The 17,226-nt window shown below is 37.2% G+C and overlaps 1 pseudogene; it reads left to right on the top strand.

Annotated features, from left to right (window-relative positions):
- The first annotated feature begins 2,524 nt into the window (after positions 1-2,524).
- Positions 2,525-17,226, top strand: part of LOC122647248 — a 34,016-nt pseudogene continuing 19,314 nt past the window's right edge.

Below are 17,226 nucleotides of genomic sequence, written 5' to 3'. Positions count from 1 at the left end.
CCCATGTTCTCTCCCTTTTCTTGTAATTCTTACATGCACAAAATGAGCAGTATGTTATGGGTTTTTAGTGATGGCCTGCGATTGCGGTTAGAGAAATGTGTTTTGGCATTCATGGATGCTTTCCATAGTGATGTATTGTAATCCAGCGATTGACAGAATATTTCTTTTATATGTTATCATCTATTTTTCTTATAAATTTGTTATTTATTGTGAGTTTGTGAGATTGAAAAAGGTTTCACTGGTGAACCATAGCTAGAGACTTCTAGGACTTTATGTATAGTTGGTTGAATGTGAGCACATCTTCATGAAGATATTGATAGAACACAAAATCCATCAATAAAGCAATAGTATTTTTTAGTAACTAGCTAAAGTAAATAGGTAAAGACCTCTTAGGGAGTTGCCTAGTTTGGGAGTTTTATCGTGTTAAAAAATTGAGTGCAACTCTGGATTTAGGAGTCAAATACAATAGTTAACACTTAGACAACTCAGCACTTCAATATGAATAACAATTAAAGTGGATGAAACTTAAATCTGATTCTAAATTAACATCTGAACCATTAAACAATCCGACACTATCACATCAAGCCAATTAAACTTGATGAAACTTAAATTTGATTGCAAATGAGCATACTATGCTAATTTTATTGGGAATTGCATACTTATGCTAAACTTCTAAAAAGTTGCTTGGTATAGCAACTTATTTAAATAAAAAAAAGCTGGGTATTATAGTACAATGATTTTGTAGACTAAAGGTAAACTCAATGTATCTAGATCAGCTGCCCTTTAAGAAAACCTCTTTGACCTAATGTAGTCTGTTGGACCTATGGAAAAGCCATGTGTACTGACTTAAAGAAAAAATGTATAGGAATTTTACTTGAGTTCTTGCAATTGATAACATTTACCGGGCTGATTATGAAGGCCTTTATTGTATCAACTGTGAGGAGTATAAGGTGGTACCCGCCTTTGATTTTAGGAAATCTTTGTTGCTCTATCAACTCTTTTACCAATATGTGCCATGTATGAAGTGTAAAAACTCCTTGGTAGTCACATGCAGAGGCACTGCCAGCTCTGCCCAAGCACATGTAGAGATGAGATTCACCATTCAACCAACCAGCCATTCTTTCAAAGAACAAAAAATTTGACCCGATAGAATGTGTAATGTTGATCACACAATTATTTTTGTAGACATGACAGACACAAATGTCTGTCATAAAATTGATTTCTTTTGAGTACATGTTGTGCCGTATAGGTTAATGGCCATCATTAAGAATATAATGGATGGGGAGGCTATAATCATATTTTCGGTGGAGGATCGTTCCCTGGTGGAAGCCAATCAATTATTGGCCCTTGCCCCTGCATTTGTACCATATGTATTGATATGCTTTTATGTATAGGCTCGCCTCATTGTCTAACTGTTAACTATTATTTCTATTTGCAGATACTGTTATTTATGTTCTTTTATTTCATTCCTAGACCTCAGGGAGATTGAATATTGTGTCCACTGTATGTCTTTTCTATTGGCATTGATTGTGTGATTGAATTGAGTATAAAGAATAACCACTTTCGGCATTTGCTGGAATATGACATTACTACCTTTTAAAGACTTAATTCTTCTGAATATTCACTTGGATAATTTGATGAAGAGTCATGTTTACATTGTCTGAACACAAAATTTCCTGTATTTTGCTCTGGTTAAAAATGCAGGATGAGAAGGAATTACTTGAAAACAACTGTTACCCCATGCACCTAAAGCCTTGCATACGAAAGGAGGACAACTTCTTCTTTGCCTTACCGAAGTATCCAAAATCCTTGGAAGAGATTCTAAGTCAAAATCCAAACTCCGTGCAGCCTTCTTTTCATTTGAATGAGGTGAGGGTGATAAACTTCCCCTTTTGTTTTGACAGAATTGTTCACTTGTCCCTTTCTCTGTGTCTTCAATGAACGCTAACATGAAATATAGATAACGGTTTTCAGCAATTGATTGGGTTAACATTTTTCCCCATTCCTTTATTGACTAGTTTATTCTTTTTTGGTGGGGGGAGGGGTTGTTTGGGGGCACACCATTGTTTTGGAAGTAATAATAAATGTCACAGGAACCTTAGAGAGAATTAAGAATATTATTTTACAAGCTGACCTTACAAGGCATACTTTTTGGCTTTAGCATACTATTTTAAAGAATACTAGGTGATTGTTTTGTTTTAAGAAGGTTATGTGGAGCAGGAAAATTAAGAATAAATCAATTTCTTTTGAGGCCAAGATAAATGTTTCTTCAGAGCATGAAACCTGCATAGGATAGAAGGTTACAGAAAAGTATGGAAGGTGGATAAGTTTAGGTTTTCATTTATTTATTTTTAACCATTATTGTATTTTGTGGCAGAAAATGTAATTTTAGTATGTCGGGCTCAATCTTCTTGTTTGGCTTTGGAATTTTGGTTTTAAATCTTAGTCCAGTTCTTAGTCTGAGTTTTTCATAATTATTTTTAAAAGAGAGGGAGAGAGAGAAGGAGAAGGATCGGGACAGGACATGGAGAAGGTCTGGGACAGCGAGAGAGCGAGGTACAGGAATAGGGAGGGGGAGGGGGAGAGGGAAAGGGAGAGGGAAAGAGTTCGGGATAAAGATAGAGGTAGGGAGACTGAGAGTGGTTGGGTGGGCAGACATCTATATGATGGTCATAATGATGAATATGGTGGTCGAGATAGGTCGAAAGATTCCAGGCATTTGAAAGATGAACCGGATTACCACTACAAGAAAGGAAAAAAAGATCCAGTAAAGGTGCCCAGCATTATGGATGATGATCTGGACAGGCGTGAAAAGAAACCACTGAGGTATACAATGTCATTTAATCATTGGATGTATCCTAGCTTACTTCAAATTTATCTTATATACTGCTCTCTGCTTTAAGAAATGAAGAGGTAGAAGAAGATTATGTTGATAAGGTTTCATTACAACTAGCGGAACAAGAAGAGGAGGATGTGGACAGAATTAAGGATGAGAGCAGGAACCGAAGGCAAGCCATATAAGAAAAATATAAACAACAGCAACAGCAGTCACAAAAGCGGGTTGTACCTCATGGTCAAGCCTGAACTAAAGGTGTCGTCCACTTCCAAGCTAATTGTGTTTTCTATATTTTGATGTTTCGGAATTTTCTTTACAGTTTATGACTGCTTTCTTTGTAGCGTTTATTCATTGTTCATACTAACCATAAATGCTTTGGAGCAGAGAATGGTTCTCTCAATGTCGACAAGGCAGCAGAACAGAAACTTCCTCCAAAAGCGGTTAATTCTACATCTGTCGCTTCTGAGGGTAGGAATGATAGTCCCGAGGCTGATGTCCCTGAGCCTACATTTTTTGTATGGAAATCATCTTCACGTAATGGAACTTTGGCAAATGAGACCACTTCTGGTGCTGGGGGTTTAGGGGATGGGACTCCAATGGTTTGTAGATGTCCAATTACCAATTAGATATTTTTTAAATTTCTTGCATACGTGGGTAAGAATGATTTGCATGAATCAACCCCAAGCTTGTCTACCATGGTTCTTTTGATTCCTTATGTGAACTTGGATGGTGTATTTTAAAAATTTTGAGCCTGGATATTGTAACTGTGATTACTTTAAGATGTTAATTTCCATTGCTTCATAGTCACAATTTCCCCAATTTGTGCAGAATGAGAGATCAGCATGTATGTTCTGTGATGATATTTTCGGAGAGAGACCTGCTGGAGTTCGTGAAACTGTATATGTGGCTCTATTTCCTCTCCCCTCTAATTGCATTAAGCTCTTGCAGTCTCACATTCAAAATGTTGGTTATTCTTTGTTTGCTGAACATTTAATGGTGATAATAGATACTGAACTAGGTTTCTGGAAAATCGTGTATAATAGAAAACTGATTTGAATAACCAAATGAAGTATATGTTTTGTCCTGCCTGAGATAGCATGTTCAACTGAGGCCACTTTGGACCTGCTGATAATCCAATGTTCTCTCCTTTTTCTTGTAATTTGTACATGCACCACATGTGCAGTATGTTATGGGATTTTAGGGATGGTCTGTGATTGCGGTTAGAGAAATATGTTTTGGCATTCATGGATGCTTTCCATAGCGATGTATTGTAATCCAGCGATTGACAGAATATTTCTTTTATATGTTATCCTCTATTTTTCTTGTAAATTTGTTATTTATTGTGACTTTGTGAGATTGAAAAAGGTTTCATTGGTGAACCATATCTAGAGACTTCTAGGTATTTATCTATAGTTGATTGAATGTGATCACACATCTTCATGAAGATATTGATAGAACACGCAATCCATCAATAAAGCAATAGTATTTTTTAGGAACTTGTGAAAGAAAATAGGTAAAGACCTCTTAGGGAGTAGCCTAGTTGGGGAGTTTTATCGTGTTAAAAAAATTGAATGCAACTCTGGATTTAGGAGTCAAATACGACAGTTAACACTTAGACAACCCAGCACTTTAATATGAATAACAAATTAAAGTTGATGAAACTTAAATCTGATTCCAAATTAACATCTGAACCATTAAACAACCCGACACTATCACATCGAGCAAATTAAACTTGATGAAACTTAAATTTGATTGCAAATGAACATACTATGCTAATTTTAAAGGGAATTGCATACTCATGCTAAACTTCGAAAAAGTTACTTGGTATTGCAACTTATTTAAATAAAAAAAGCTGGGTATTATAGTAAGGTGATGTTGTAGATCAAAAGTAAACTCAATGTATCTAGTTCAGCTGCCCTATAAGAAAACTTCTTTGACCTGACGTAGTCTGTTGGACCTATGGAAAAGCCATGTGCACTGACTTAAAGAAAAAATGATCAGGAATTTTACTCGAGTTCTTGCAAATGGTAACATTTACCGGGCTGATTATGAAGGCCATTATTGTATCAACTGTGAGTAGTATAAGATGGTACCCGTGTTTGATTTAGGAATTCTTTTTTGCTTTATATGCTCTTTTACCAATATGTGCCATGTATGAAGTGTAAAAACTCCAAGGTAGACACATGCAGAGGCTCTGCCAGCTGTGCCCAAGCACATGTGGAGATGAGATTCACCATTCAAACAACCAGCAATTCTTTCAAAGAACAAACAATTTGACCCTATAGAATGTGTAATATTGGACACACATTTATTTTTGTAAATATAACAGACACAAATGTCTGTCATAGAATTAATATCTTTTGAGTACATATTGTGCCGTATAGGTTTATGGCCATCATTAAGAATATAATGGATGGGGAGGCTATAATCATATTTTTGGTGGAGGATCGTTCCCTGGTGAAAGCCAATCAATTATTGGCCCTTTCCCCTGCATTTGTACCATATGTATTGATATGCTTTTATGTATAGGCTGTCCTCATTGTCTAACTGTTAACTATTATTTCTATTTGCATATACTGTTATTTATGTTCTTTTATTTCATTCCTAGACCTCAGGGAGGTTGAATATTGTGTCTACAGTATGTTTTTTCTATTGGCATTGATTGTGTGATTGAATTGAGTATAAAGAATATTCACTTTTGGCATTTGCTGAAATATGACATTACTACCTGTAAAGACTTAATTCTTCTAAATATTCACTTGGATAATTTGTTGAAGAGTCATGTTTACATTTTCTAAACACAAAATTTACTGTATTTTGCTCTGGTTAAAAATGCAGGATGAGAAGGAATTACTTGAAAACAACTGTTACCCCATGCACCTAAAACCTTGCATACGAAAGGAGGACAACTTCTTCTTTGCCTTACCGAAGTATCAAAAATCCTTGGAAGAGATTCTAAGTCAAAATCCAAACTCCGTGCCACCTTCTTTTCGTTTGAATGAGGTGAGGATGATAAACTTCCCCCCTTGTTTTGACTGAATTGTTCACTTTTCCCTTTCTCTGTGTCTTCAATAAACGCTAACATGAAATATAGATAACGGTTTTCAGCAATTGATTGGGTTAACCATTTTCCGCATTCCTTTATTGACTAGATTATTCTTTTTTTTTTTTGGGTGGGGGAAGGGGGTGTTTGGGAGCACACCATTGTTTTGGAAGTAATCATAAATGTCACAGGAATCTTAAGAGAGAATTATGAATATTATTTTACAAGCCGACCTTACAAGGCATACTATTTTAAAGCATACTAGGTGATTGTTTTGTTTTAAGAAGGTTATGTGGAACAGGAAAATTAAGAATGAATCAATTTCTTTTGAGGCCAAAATAAATGTTTCTTCAGAGCATGAAACCTCCATAGGATAGAAGGTTACAGAAAAATATGGAAGGTGGATAAGTTTAGGTTTTCATTTATTTATTTTTAACCATTATTGTATTTGGTGGCAGAAAATGTAATTTTAGTATGTCGGGTTCAATCTTCTTGTTGGCTTTGAAGTTTGGGTTTTAAATCTTAGTCAGTTCTTAGTTTGAGTTTTTCATAATTATTTTTAGAAGAGAGGGAGAGAGAGAAAGAGAAGGAATAGGAGAAGGATCGGGACAGGGACAGGGAGATGGTCAGGGACAGTGAGAGAGAGAGGTACAGGAATAGGGAGGGGGAGGGGGAGAGGGAAAGAGTTCAGGATAAAGATAGAGGTAGGGAGACTGATAGTGGTTGGGTGGGCAGACATCTATATGATGGTCATAATGATGCATATGGTGGTCGAGATAGGTCAAAATATTCCAGGCATTTGAAAGATGAACCGGATTACCACTACAAGAAAGAAAAAAAGATCCAGTAAAGGTGCCCAGCATCATGTATGATGATCTGGACAGGCGTGAAAAGCAACCGCTGAGGTATACAATGCCATTTAATCATTGGATGTGTCCTAGCTTACTTCAAATTTATCTTATATGCTGCTCTCTGCTTTTAGAAATGAAGAGGTAGAAGAAGATTATGAAGATAAGGTTTCATTACAACTAGCGGAACAAGAAGAGGAGGATGTGGACAGAATTAAGGAGGAGAGCAGGAACAGAAGGCAAGCCATACTAGAAAAATATAAACAACAGCAACAGCAATCACAAAAGCAGGTTGTACCTCATGGTCAAGCCTAAACTAAAGGTGTCGTCCACTTCCAAGCTCATTGTGTTTTCTATATTTTGATGTTTCGGAGTTTTCTTTATAGTTTATGACTGCTTTCTTTGTGGCTTTTATTCATTGTTCCTACTAACCATAAATGCTTTGGATTAGAGAATGATTCTCTCAATGTCGACAAGGCAGCAGAACAGAAACTTCCTCCAAAAGCGGTTAATTCTACATCTGTCGCTTCTGAGGGTAGGAATGATAGTCCCGAGGCTGATGTCCCGGAGCCTACATTTTCTGTATGGAAATCATCTTCACGTAATGGAACTTTGGCAAATAAGACCACTTCTGGTGCTGGGGGTTTAGGGGATGGGACTCCAAAGGTTTGTACATGACCAATTACCAATTAGATATTTTTTAAATTTCTTGCATACTTGGGTAAGCATGATTTGCATGAATCAACCCCAAACTTGTCTACCATGGTTCTTTTGATTCCATATGTGAACTTGGATGGTTTATTTTTAAATTTTTTGAGCCTGGATATTATAACTCCGATTACTTTAAGATGTTAATTTCCACTGCTTCATAGTCCCAATTTCACCAATTTGTGCAGAGTGAGATTAGCATGTATGTTCTGTGGTGATATTTTTGGAGAGAGACCTGCTGGAATTCGTGAAACTGTAGATGTGGCTCTGTTTCCTCTCCCCTCTAATTGCATTAAGCTCTTGCAGTCTCACATTCAAAATTTTGGTTTTATTCTTTGTTTGCTGAACATTTAATGCAGATAATAGAAACTGAACTAGGTTTCTGGAAAATCGTGTATAATAGAAAACTGATTTGTATAACCAAATGAAGTATATGGTTTGTCCTGCCTGAGATAGCATGTTCAACTGAGGCCACTTTGGACCCGCTGATAATCCCATGTGTTCTCCTTTTTCTTGTAATTTGTGCATGCACCACATGAGCAGTATCATATGGGTTTTTAGGGATGGCCTGCGATTGCGGTTAGAGAAATGTGTTTTGGCATTCATGGATGCTTTCCATAGCGATGTATTGTAATCCAGCAATTGACAGAATATTTCTTTTATATGTTATCCTCTATTTTTCTTATTAATTTGTTATTTATTATGACTTTGTGAGATTGAAAATGGTTTCATTGGTGAACCATATCTAGAGACTTCTAGGACTTTATCTATAGTTGATTGAATGTGATCACACATCTTCATGAAGATATTGATAGAACACAGAATCCATCAATAAAGCAATAGTATTTTTAGGAACTAGCGAAAGGAAATAGGTAAAGACCTCTTAGGGAGTTGCCTAGTTTGGGAGTTTTATCGGGTTAAAAAAATTAAGTGCAACTCTGGATTTAGGATTCAAATACAACAGTTAACACTTAGACAACCCAGCACTTTTATAAGAATTACAAATTAAAGTGGATGAAACTTAAATCTGATTCCAAATTAACATCTGAACCATTAAACAAACCGACACTATCACATCGAGCAAATTAAACTTAATGAAACTTAAATTTGATTGCAAATGAACATACTATGCTAATTTTAAAGGGAATTGCATACTTATGGTAAACTTTGAAAAAGTTACTTGGTATTGCAACTTATTTAAATAAAAAAAGCTGGGTATTATAGTACGGTGATTTTGTAGATCAAAAGTAAACTCAATGTATCTAGTTCAGCTGCCCTATAAGAAAACCTCTTTGACCTGACGTAGTCTGTTGGACCTATGGAAAAGCCATGTGTACTGACTTAAAGAAAAAATGATCAGGAATTTTACTTGAGTTCTTGCAAATGTTAACATTTACTGGGCTGATTATGAAGGCCATTATTGTATCAACTGTGAGTGGTACCCGTCTTTGATTTAGGAAATCTTTGTTGCTTCATAAACTCTTTTACCAATATGTGCCATGTATGAAATGTAAAAACTCCTAGGTAGACACATGCAGAGGGTTTGCCAGCTGTGCCCAAGCACATGTAGAAATGAGATTCACCATTCAACCAACCAACAATTCTTTCAAAGAACAAAAAATTTGACCCTATAGAATGTGTAATGTTGAACACACAATTATTTTTGTAGATATGACAGACACAGATGTCTGTCATAGAATTGATATCTTTTGAGTACATATTGTGCCGTATAGGTTTATGACCATCATTAAGAATATAATGGATGGGGAGGCTATAATCATATTTTCGGTGGAGGATCGTTCCCTGGTGGAAGCCAATCAATTATTGGCCCTTTCCCCTGCATTTGTACCATATGTATTGATATGCTTTTATGTATAGGCTGTCCTCATTGTCTAACTGTTAACTATTATTTCTATTTGCATATACTGTTATTTATGTTCTTTTATTTCATTCCTAGACCTCAGGGAGGTTGAATATTGTGTCTACTGTATGATTTTTCTATTGGCAATGATTGTGTGATTGAATTGAGTATAAAGAATAATCACTTTCAGCATTTGCTGGAATATGGCATTACTACCTTTTAAAGACTTAATTCTTCTGAATATTCCCTTGGATAATTCGATGGAGAGTCATGTTTACATTTTCTAAACACAAAGTTTCCTGTATTTTGCTTTGGTTAAAAATGCAGGATGAGAAGGAATTACTTGAAAACAATTGTTGCCCCATGCACCTAAAGCCTTGCATCTGAAAGGAGGACAACTTCTTCTTTGCCTTATCGAAGTATCAAAATTCCTTGGAAGAGATTATAATTCAAAATCCAAACTCCGTGCCGACTTATTTTTGTTTGAATGAGGTGAGGATGATAAACTTCCCCCTTTTGTTTGACTGAATTGTTTACTTTGCCCTCTCTATGTGTCTACATTGAATGCTAACATGAAATATAGATAATGGTTTTCAGCAGTTGATTGGTTTTACATTTCCCCCCTTTCCTTTATTAACTAGATTATTCTTCTTTTTTTTTGGGGGGGGGGGGGGTGGGGATAGGGGGGTGTTGGGGGCACACCAATGGTTTTGGAAGTAATCATAAATATCACAGGAATCTTAGAGAGAGAATTATGAAAATTATTTTTTACAAGCTGACCTTACAAGACATACTTTTTTGCTCTAGCATACTATTTTAAAGCATACTAGGTGATTGTTTTGTTTTAAGAAGGTTGTGAGGAGCAGGAAAAATAAGAATGAATCAATTTCTTTTAAGGCCAAAATAAATGTTTCTTCAGAGCATGAAACCTCCACGGGATAGAAGGTTACAGAAAAATATGGAAGGTGGATCGGTTTAGGTTTTCATTTATTTATTTTTTATCATTATTGTATTTTGTGGCAGAAAATGTAATTTTAGTATGTTGGGCTCAATCTTCTTGTTTGGCTTTGGATTTTGGGTTTTAAATTTTAGTCCAGTTCTTAGTCTGAGTTTTCATAATTATTTTTAGAAGAGAGGGAGAGAGAGAAGGAGAAGGAGAAGGAGAAGGATGGGGAGGGACCGAGAGAGTGATAGGTACAGGTATAGGGAGGGAGGGGGAGGGGGGGAGGGAAAGGGAGAGGGAAAGAGTTCAGGATAAAGATAGAGGTAGGGTGACTGTGAGTGGTTGGGTGGGAGACTTCTATATGATGGTCATAATGACGCATATGGCGGTCGAGATAGGTTGAAAGATTCCAGGCATTTGAAAGATGAACCGGATTACCACTACAGGAAAGGAAAAAAAGATCCAGTAAAGTTGCCCCGCATCATGGATTATGATCTGGGAAGGCGTGAAAAGAAACCACTGAGGTATACAATGTCTTTTAATCATTGGATGTATCCTAGCTTACTTCAAATTTATCTTATATGCTGCTCTCTGCTTTTAGAGATGAAGAGGTAGAAGAAGATTATGAAGATCAACTAGCGGAACAAGAAGAGGAGGAATGTTGACTGAATTAAGGAGGAGAGCGGGAAAAGAAGGCAAGCCATACTAGAAAAATATAAACAACAGCAACAGCAGTCACAAAAGCAGGTTGTACCTCATGTTCAAGCCTCAACTAAAGGTGTCATCCACTTCCAAGCTATTTGTGTTTTCTATATTTAGATGTTTCGGAGTTTTGTTCATAGTTTATGATTGCTTTCTTTGTGTCCTTTATTCATTGTTCATACTAAACCATAAATGCTTTGGATCAGAGAATTGTTCTCTCAATGTTGACAAAGCAGCAGAACAGATACTTCCTCCAAAAGCGGTTAATTCTACATCATCGCTTTTGAGGGTAGGAATGATAGTCCCGAGGCTGATGTCCCCCAGCCCATTTTTTCTGTATGGAAATCACCTTCACGTAATAGAACTTTGGCACATGAGAGCACTTCTGGTGCTGGCCATAGTTGTCATGGCGTCGCCATGGCGTCCTGGCGCTGGGGGAAAGGGCATATCGAGATCCGCCATGGTATATGTATAAATATCGAGCGATATGGCTTCCATGGCGTCGCCATGGCGTCGCCATGGACGCCATACCACGATATATGGGTATGTCGACCGATATTTGAACATTTAATGTATAAAAGTCAGGTTTATATATATATATTTTTTTAAAAGCGATTTAATAACTTAGATGCTTTTTCGTTAATGTGTATTGGAGGTGTAACTTTTTCAAGTTACACCTACAATACACATTATCATAAAACTTAAAATAAAACATAATAACTTATACTCTTATAGTCTTATACGGTTATACCCTAATGGGGGAAATAGAAAATTAGAAATAGCAAAAGGAAAATCGAGAGGAGAGGGATCGTGACTCCGGCAAGCGGCAACGGTAACTTCCTCGCTTCCTAGTTCCTGCAACTCTCGAGTCTCGGCAGCCTTCGAACAAGTTCGAACTTCGAACTTCTCCAGTTCTCCGGCAATCTCCAGGACTCCAACTCTCCAAGTAAGTAAATTTGTAATTTTTTTTTAATTTGGATCTTCTTCCTCCTCCCAGGCAGACGCCGCAGACCTCGTCTTCTTCTTCTTAACTTCTTCTTCTTCAGTTCTTCTCCTCCCAGCCTCCGGTAGTGATTACAGCCAGTAGTATCGTTTTTTTTTTGTAATTTTTTCTCTTGCCTTGCTTCCTCCTCCCAGGCAGACCTCTTCTTCTTCTTCTTAACTTCTTCTTCTTCAGTTCTTCTCCTCCCAGCCTCCGATCACTACTACAGCCAGTAGTATCGTTTTTATTTTTATTTTTTCTCTTGCCTTGCACAGCCACATTTACACACACAGTGACAGGGAGAGAGTCGAGAGACAGGGGGGGATTTATTTCAGTTAGTAGTCCTCACTCTCGACTCCTCTCGGTTTTTATTTTCTTTTTTCTTTTTTCTTCTTTGCTTGTACAGTCACGGAGACAGGGACATAGCCGAGAGAGAGGGGGGAGGGATTTATTCCAGCCAGTGTTGTAACCATAGTCCTCTCGGTTTTTTTTTTTCTTTCCTTTTTTCTTCTTCTTGCCTTGCAACTAGCTTGCTTACAGTCGCAGACCTTGGGACTTCTTGCCTTGCATTTTTTTTTTCTTCTTCTTGCCCTGCACAGTGCACACATACACACAGTGTCACACACAGAGACAGGGAGAGAGTTGAGAGACAGAAGGGGGGAGGGATTTATTACAGCCGAACTATCTCTGTTTTTTGTTTTTTTTTTTCCTTTTTCTTGCCTTGCAGTTGCAGGGTTGCACAGTCACATAGAAGGTGTTTGTTTTTTATTTTTTCTTCTTCTTACCTTGCACACAGCCACAGGCCCACACATACACAGTTACACTTACACACACAGAGACAGGGAGAGAGTCGAGACTCGAGAGACAATGGGGGGAGGGATTTAATAGTTATTACAGCCAGTAGTCCATCCCTATTCACTGATTTCACTCACAGTCTCAGTCACAGACTCACAGTGTCACACACACAACAGCAGCAAGCACATATTCAAGTCCATAATTTCAGTTTTTTTTTCCCCCTCCATCCATTAATGTTAATCTGCTAAAAACCAGTACTTGGATTTTGTGTTTTGACTGTATTCCATCCTAGTTCAGCTTAATGTTAATATGCTAAAAATCAGTTTAATTGTTTTTTTTTTTGTTTTGTTACCTTTGTAGTCTACTAGTGTCTTTCACTCAACTAATGGATGGTTCTACACCAATTAGTAGTGGGGGTGAAAATATTGTAAATCTGGAGCTACTCCAGGATATGATCCAAGCAAAGACCCAACAAGAAAGGCCAAATCAAATGACCCTGGGTGGAAGTATGGGTATTGGCCAGATCTAACAAACAAGAATGTTGTTAAATGCACCCTTTGTGGCAAAGAAATGAGTTGTGGAATTAAAAGATTGAAGCAACATTTGGTGGGTGGATATGGAGACGTTATTAAGTGTACCAAGACGAATGATTCTATTTCTCAAGTGATGAGGGCAGCTCTAAATAAAAAAAGAAGAAACAAATTACGAAGTATTGGATGATGATGATGGTGATGATAATGCTTGTAGAAGTTGGAGGGCAAATACAATCGGAAGATACACTAGAAGGACAATCCCGGACTCTACATCGCTAGGGTGGCTCTAGCTCTGGGACAATTGCTAAGAAAAGAAAGGTTACTCAGCCTCAAGTAAGGGGTCCCATGGATGCTCATGTTAGACGGACTCTGAGCAAGTAGTCAATGAGAGGCATAATAGTAGTTCTACTCGGACTACTATAGAGAACCGTTTTAGGACACCGAAACAAAAAGCTAGAGTTGATTATCACATTGCTAAGTGGTTGTATCAAGAGTATCCCATTCAATGCTATTAAGGCAAGGACCTTTGAGGTGATGTGCGAGTCTATTGCACAATATGGTTCTGGATATATTCCACCTTCATATCATCAGTGAGAGTGCCATTGTTAAGAAATGTGAATGAAACTACAGAGATGAAGAAAAATATGAAGAGTATTGGAAGCGTTGGGTGCACTCTTATGTCGATGGATGGACGGATAAACGGGAAGGCACTTAATTAATTTTCTCGTTAAGCGTCCGAGGGGACTTATTTCATGGGATCTGTGATGCGTGCTGGTATGGTTCAAAGTGCACAAATGCTATTTGAATTGCTTGATAGCAAAATTGATGAGATTGGTGAGGATTATGTCATTCAAGTTGTGGTCGACAATGCTTCAAACTATAAGTTGGCTGGTAAAATGCTTATGGAAAAGAGAAGAAAGCTATCTTGGACTCCTTGTGCAGCCCATTGTTTAGACCTGATGTTGGAGGATATAGGTGGTCCAAAGACTTTAAGAATGTGATAGGTAAGGCAAAAAAAATAACCACCTTCATCTACTGACACACGTCTTCTTGATGCAATGAGGAAAAGAACTGGACAAAAAGATCTTGTGAGAGCTGCAGCTACTAGATTTGCAACTGCTTGTTTGACATGTCGAGCTTAGTTAGGCATAAGGATGCATTGAAGCATTTGTTTATTTCGATGAGTGGAAGGGTTCTAATTTGTCAAAGACAGAGGCTGGAAAGAAAGTGGAAGAAACGGTGTTTGCTTGTACCATTTTGGAACAACGTGGAGGATTTTATTAGAGCATCGAAGCCTTATTGTTGTTTTGAGGATTGTTGATGGTGATGAGAGGCCCGAATGCCTGAAGTTTATGTTGCTATGGAAGAGGCAAAAAAAGAAAATACGTGAACATTTAGCACATAAAGAACGGGTGGAAGAAAATTATAAGTATCATTGACGGGCGTTGGGAGTGTCGGATGGAGCGTCCATTGTATGGAGCCGCACTATTTCTTAATCCCGGAAAATTTTTCATGTTCAAGGAAAATGAAAATGGCGAACTGATTGCCAATCTACACATCTCATTGGTTGATGTCGCGACCAGATTGGTAGTTGACCTGCTATACAAGACAAGATAACTTTGCAAATTGATGATTATAGATATTCAAAGGGTTGTTTCGGGAGGGATATGGCGATTAGACAACGGACAACCATAAATCCTAGTAAGTAACTTAGTATTTTTAGTTTGTACCTACGTTGTATGCTACTATGTCTATGATGTATTACTATTAATTCAGTTTTTTTATTATATTTTTATAGTTACTTGGTGGAGTACAAATGGAGGTCGTGCTTTTGAGCTTTCAAAGCTTGCACGACGCATACTAGGCCTTTGTTGCTCTTCTTCTAGTTGCAAGCGCAATCGGAGCACATTTGAGTTTGTAAGTATTAAGTATTAACTTACATGATTACATTTACTTTTAATTTATTTTTAGACTCTTTTTTTCCACTTTTGTTATGTCTTTTTATTGAAAAATGACTTTTTTGTTCTCTCTTGTTTATGAATTCAGATTCATACCAAAAGAGGAATAGACTGGAACATTCTCGTTTGAATGATCTAGTCTATGTTCAATACAATAGCCGCCTCCATGAAAGGTTTCAACAGAGCGTGAGTGGAAGGCAAAAACAAAACATATGATCCACTAATTCTTGATGAGCCGGATTGGTCTAGTGAGTGGATGGTTACCCGATCGAGGAGGAAGATTTAGTCCATCCCAATGATGATCTCACGTGGGATGATGTTGGTAGAAGCAATGGGGCATCGATTGAAGCCCCCATCCGACCAAGGAGAACTCAAGCATCAACCTCTAGAGCCGATGTGACATATTCACGCCGTGGACATGCTAGAGGGAGAGGTAGCTCAAGGATGGCTGATGTTCGGGATGACTCGAGCTAGATGAAGATGAGGAAGAAGAGGAAGATGATGTGAATGGCGACGAGAATGTCGTAGATGACTATGTTGGTGTCGAAGAGCCACGACAAGAAAATCGCGAAATGCGGATCTTTTAGATGAATATGATAATTAATTAGTTTTGGTCCTTTTGGATATTATGATTATGGATTATTTAAACTTTGAAGGTTTGAACTTTAAACTTTGATCTTTGAAGATTAGTTAAGGACTTAAAGTTATCTATATTTGGTTGATTACTTGACTTTAATAATTTGATCTTTGATTACTATATTCGATTATCTATCTTAAATTATTTTTGGCTTTTAAATACATAATTTCCTCTCCTCTTTCATCAAATTCATATATATTAATATATACCTATTACTTTGTTCAGGTTGCTTTGCTCCAAATCACACACATCGAAGAAAGACTATTGCTATCAAGCTTGATGCAAACAGTTAGCCTATCATTTAATTTTTACTATTGCTTTCAATTATTTGATAGGTTATCTATATTTTCAATTTTTCATACTTTCATATACACTAATGGATATTAGTTACACTTTCATGAATTAAACCATAGTGGCATAGTATATTAGTAGTAGTGTAGTACACTTTCATGTTGATTTTTGATGTTATAGGACATATATTATGGCATACTCAATGACATTAAAAATAGAGAAAATAAAAAATTAAACATGGTCGACATGCTCGCCATGGCAACGCCATGGCGGGCGACATGTCGATATATCGACGTGACACCCTTCCACCGACTTGGATCGCCGTGACGCCGTGACAACTATGGTGCTGGCGGTTTAGGGGATGGGACTCCAACGGTTTGTAGATGACCAGTTAACAGTTAGATATTTTTTAAATTTCTTGCATACGTGGGTAGGCATGATTTGCATGAATCAACCCCACGCTTGTCTACCATGGTTCTTTTGATTCCTTATGTGACCTTGGATGGTTTATTTTAAAAATTTTTGAGCCTGGATATAATAACTGCGATTACTCTAAGATGTTAATTTCCACTGCTTTATAGTCACAATTTCACCAATTTGTGCAGAGTGAGAGATCAGCATGTATGTTCTGTAATGATATTTTCGGATATAGACCTGCTGGAGTTCGTGAAACAGTAGATGTCGTTCTATTTCCTCTCCCCTCTAATTGCATTAAGCTCTTGCAGTCTCACATTCTAAATGTTGTTTTTTTTTTCTTTGTTTGCTGAACATTTAATGTAGATAATAGAAAGCTGAACTAGGTTTCTGGAAAATCTTGTATAATAGAAAACTGATTTGAATAACCAAATGAAGTATATGGTTTGTCCTGCCTGAGATAGCATGTTCAACTGAGGCCACTTTGGACCCGTTGATAATCCCATGTTCTCTCCCTTTTCTTGTAATTCTTACATGCACAACATGAGCAGTATGTTATGGGTTTTTAGTGATGGCCTGCGATTGCGGTTAGAGAAATGTGTTTTGGCATTCATGGATGCTTTCCATAGCGATGTATTGTAATCCCGCGATTGACAGAATATTTCTTTTATATGT

The sequence above is a fragment of the Telopea speciosissima genome, unplaced genomic scaffold (genome assembly GCF_018873765.1).
Source record: "Telopea speciosissima isolate NSW1024214 ecotype Mountain lineage unplaced genomic scaffold, Tspe_v1 Tspe_v1.0015, whole genome shotgun sequence".
Lineage (NCBI taxonomy): Eukaryota > Viridiplantae > Streptophyta > Magnoliopsida > Proteales > Proteaceae > Telopea > Telopea speciosissima.
Note: the sequence above shows the minus strand (reverse complement) of the source record. Positions and strands in the feature narration are given on the sequence as shown.